This window comes from Oncorhynchus kisutch, linkage group LG23 (genome assembly GCF_002021735.2).
Source record: "Oncorhynchus kisutch isolate 150728-3 linkage group LG23, Okis_V2, whole genome shotgun sequence".
Taxonomy (NCBI): domain Eukaryota; kingdom Metazoa; phylum Chordata; class Actinopteri; order Salmoniformes; family Salmonidae; genus Oncorhynchus; species Oncorhynchus kisutch.
In genome coordinates, this window is record NC_034196.2 from 11,032,127 (window position 1) to 11,037,348 (window position 5,222).

The following is a 5,222-nucleotide window of genomic DNA, read 5'->3' on the forward strand; positions in this document are numbered from 1 at the left end:
AAGATATTGCATTCTCGTTTTGAACAAGCACTGTGAAACGTTTATGAACTAGATGCACTGGCGGACATTTGGCAGAAGAGGCCTCACATCATCAAGGGGCCTCATGATCTGGGTAAACGAATACCGGGCTGAAAAATGAATGGAATTGAATAGTTTCAACTGTTCTGCCTGCGGCTATGGAACCCTGACATGTTCACTGGACGTGCTACCTGTCCCAGACCTGCTGTTTTCAACTCTCTGGAGACAGCAGGAGCGGTAGAGATACTCTAAATGATCAGCTATGAAAAGCCAACTGACATTTACTCCTGAGGTGCTGACTTGCTGCACCCGCGACAACCACTGTGATTATTATTATTTGACCATGCTGGTCATTTATGAACATTTGAACATCTTGGCCATGTTCTGTTTTAATCTCCACCCGGCACAGCCAGAAGAGGACTGGCCACCCCTCATAGCCTGGTTCGTCTCTAGGATTCTTCCTAGGTTTTGGCCTTTCTATGGAGTTGTTCCTAGCCACCGTGCTTCTACACCTACATTGCTTGCTGTTTGGGGTTTTAGGCTGGGTTTCTGTACAGCACTTTGAGATATCAGCTGATGTAAGAAGGGCTATATAAATCAATTTGATTTGATTTGAATAGGGAATTTTCACGTAAAAAGTTATCAAATCAAATTTTATTGGTCACATACACATGGTTAGCAGATGTTAATGCAAGTGTAGCGAAATGCTTGTGCTTCTAGTTCCGACCATGCAGTAATATCTAACAAGTTATCAAACAATTTCACAACAACTACCTTTTACACACAAGTGTAAAGGAATTAATAAGAATAAGTACATATAAATATATGGATGAGCGTAGGCCGAAAAGCATAGGCAAGATGCAGTAGATGGTATCGATTACAGTATATACATATACTGGGGTGGCAAGGTAGCCTAGTGGTTAGAGTGTTGGACTAGTAGCCAGATGGAAGGTTGCAAGTTCAAACCCCCAAGCTGACAAGGTTCAAATCTGTCATTCTTCCCCTGAACAGGCAGTTAACCCACTGTTCCTAGGCTGTCATTGAGAATAAGAATTTGTTCTTAACTGACTTGCCTAGTTAAATAAAGATATGAGATGGGTATGTAAACCTTATATAAAGTGACTAGTGATACATTTATTACATCCATGTTTACATATATGGATAATTCCACGATAAAACAACATTCAGAGCTTTCTTATGCTGATTGTATCTCTCAGATATAAGACAGGTACTTCAAAACATATTTCCTTTTGTTCCTTCTATTTTCCTTGTTTGAATCTGTTATTCAATGGATTTCTATGGACTAAGGGGTAAGGCCAAATGTTTCATAAAATATATATATTTTTATATTTACAGGTATTGCTAAATTATCCTTGGTATGAAAATCTTAAAACAATTCCATATGTTTACGTGCCATGTTGTGTTGCTACCATGTTGTTGTCATGTGTTGTTGCCATGCTATGTTGTTGTCTTAGGTCTCTCTTTAAGTAATATTGTGTTGTCTCTTGTCGTGTTTTGTCCTATATCTTTATTGAATTTATTTAAAAAAAAATAATCCCAGACCCCACCCCCGGAGGAGGCCTTTTGCCTTTTAGTAGGCCGTCAATGTAAACAAGAATTTGTTCTTAACTGACTTGCCTAGTTAAATAAAGGTTAAATAAGATCAAATAAAATAGTAGAAAACCCAAACCTAGGCCCTTAGACTCTAGGGGGATACAATACACATTTGTTTAGTAAAAAGACAGGTGCTGCTGATAATACTGCCATTGTCATCGAGGCAGAGGACATGTATGTGTAGCCCATGTACGTGATGCTATCTGGCCAATTATTTTTATGGCATGTCATACTCTTTCTGGCCAGACAGCTTCAGATACATGGGCTACATACTGTATAGTAAACAGAGGGGCGCTGCTGCTACACTCGCTCGGATGCTTTCTCCAGTGAGATAGTTTCAGCCACTTGCGAATTGAAGGAAAGTTGGCAAGTGCACAATGCACAGTGCACTGTTCGGATGCTGGAATTATTTTGGATGAACGTGCAAGGGTAACTTACTTTCTTAAGTGATTTGTTTGACAATCAGATGAAAACATCATGACTGGTTCTGTTCATGGCACATTAAAAGGTAATACATTATTATAGTTAAATTACGTCTTTACTTTCAATCCTCTGCCTGAGCCCTCCAAATCACTAAGTCGCCCCCTGATGGGCTCAAAGAGCAGGAAAATGATGTTCTCTGATTATTTCAAGTACAGTACCACCATCAACAGAGACATATTATTGTCTCCCACGATTAAATCGGGGAGGGGACTGTGCATCTGTCTCCATCCGTTAGTGCATTTGTACACTAGTCACACATGATATCTCAGACTGCACTGGCCAGATTTTGACGAAACTTGGGTGAATGATGGGTCTTGCCGTAGAGTTCCAGCATTTACTAAAATACACTGATTGGCTAGATGGTGGTACTATAACAAGATATTTAAAATGATTTGAAAGGTCACGCCCCTCACCCCGTTTGACCTAAAGTCAATACATAGCCCCCTCTCCTCACAAGGAACAAATTTGCCTCAGTGAGCCATAAGGTCCGCCATGATGGATTTTTATTTTGTAAAAAACACTTAAACGATACTCTTCTGGCACCAAATAATCGATCTGCTCTAAACTTGATTATGTGGCATCTATGGACAAAGATCTCTCAACGCAATATTTTACAGACTAGTACCTAAAACAACATATTGACCAATAAACATTCCAGTTGGCGTGGTCTGGCACAGAAATGCATATAAATCAGTAAAGGATAGTCGTATTGTCAAAAAAATTGGTACGCATCTTTTAAACACTGTCAAGACTCAGTACATGAAAGAAAATTAATATCGACCACACAGTGGCGCTATAATTGGGCACATGTTAATATCGCTTGATCTGTTTGACTCAGAATGCTGAAATTTGGCACACATTCTCAGGGATACAAGTCCAGCTATCCCATGTGATATATCAAACACCACTGACCCGATTTTGATGACACTTGGGTGAATGATGCGTCTTGCCAAGGGGATCCATCACTTAGACAATTACACTGATTGGCCCAAGGGGGGTGCTGCATCATTCGTGGGGGGACGACAGATTTACTGTTGCCTTTAAAAATATATATTTTGGTTTCTGTTTTTCAGTCAAAGCAGTTCAGGACCCCTGTCTAAATCAATATAAGCATAAAGGCCTGATGGGACCAATAGTCTAGTATTTTGATGGGATCATATACTGTAAGTAATTCAATGATTAACCCCCACAATGAAATTGGGGAGGTAACTGTGCATCTGTCTCTGTTCTTTAGTACGTTTGTATGTTAGTCACATGTGATATCTCAGACAGCACTAGCGGGATTTTGACGAAACTTGGGTGAATGATGCATCTTGCCATAGAGATCTGGCATTTACTAAATTCCACTGATTGGTACAAGGCGGGGGCTATAAGGTGGGAGGCTGCATCATTCGTGGGGGACAACATGCCTTGTTTTTCATAAACCACACATTTCTCTAACTACCTTTACATGTATTTAATATAAGCTCGTGTTCTTGTACTGGAGGTTTTTTTGCAGTGGTGTAAAGTACTTAAGTAAAAATACTTCAAAGTATTATTTTAGTAGTTTTTTGGGGGTATCTGTACTTTACTTTACTATTTATATTTTTGAGAACTTTTACTTTTAATCCACTACATTCCTGAAGAAAATAATGTACTTTTTACTCCATACATTTTCCCTGACACTCAAAAGCACTACATCCCAGTGCAAGAGGCATCACTACAGTTCCTGGTTCAAATCCAAGCTGTATCACATCTGGCTGTGATTGGGAGTCCCATAGGGTGGTGCACAATTGGCTCAGCATTATTTGAGTTTGGCCGGGGTAGGCGGTCATTGTAAATAAGAATTTGTTCTTAACTGACTTGCCTAGTTAAATAAAGGTTCAAATAAAAATGCTTAGCAGGAAAATGGTACAATTCATGCACTTATCAAGAGAACATGTCTCTGATCTGGTGGACTTGCTAAATACAAATGCTTCATGATGTTGGAGTGTGCCCCTGGATTTCTGTTAAAAAAAACTAGAACATTGTGCTGTCTGGTTTGCTTAATTTAAGGAATTTTACTAGTAGTATTTTACTGGGTGACTTCTACTCAAGTCATTTTCTATTAAAGAATCTTTACTTTTACTCAAGTATGACAATTGGGTACCTTTTCCACCACTGAGTTTTTGGGACCTCTCATCTCCACCTCAAATGATTAGGTGTGCTGCTGAGGTCTGTTTTATCACTAGAGGGGCTAATCATTCAAATTCTTGTAGGAGTCTCTGATTTTGTGGTGCTGCTACCTTGGCAAATAGTCAACATTGGACCAACTGTGACGTAAGTAACTGATATACAAGAGAGCTCCTTTTAATCAGAAAGTGCTGTGAACTAGTCTGTGAAATTCAGATTGTAAAATAGATGGTCTATGCAGCATGTCATATTTTTCCCCTTGATTCTAGACTGCCTCGATCACCTATATGATTCCAGCGCATATGTTGTGTGGAATACCTCACCTTAGCAGCACAATATCCTGTATCTCACCCCCTCTTCTCTGGTTGCCCTGGCTCGAACATTATTGATCTCTGACCTGATCAGTCTGCAGTGGAGGTGCCCCCTCTAAGTAGATCTAATCTAGATTATAGATTAGTAGGTTCAAAAATGGCAGGTCATCTTTTTTTTTTACTCTAGTCAATCTAATATCCTTGCGTTCTGGCCTGGACTGGGAGTCCAGGTCAGGAACGTGACCTCAGCTATTTAAAATGGGAGTGTGTAGTTGGCGGAGATGAGAGTGGTCATTCAATATAATATATGCCATTTAGTAGATGCTTTTATTCAAAGCGACGTAGCTGTGCTCATACACTTGAAAATATTGGGTCATCCTGGGAACTGAACCCACTATCACGGCCTTGCAACTAAGCTCCCATGCTCTACTACTAGAGCAGTTTTACTAAGAGAGAGCATACAGAGACTACACTCCTGACTTTAATCAAACGTGATATACAGTGCTGGGAGACAGTTTGCTGCCATCAGTCATAACTCTATGTAAAGTCATTTAAACACAGCGACCAATATCAAAGTATCTTTCCCATAAAGATGTATAATCAGTATTAGTGTGTAGAGAAAGACAAATGAAAAAGACAACGTGG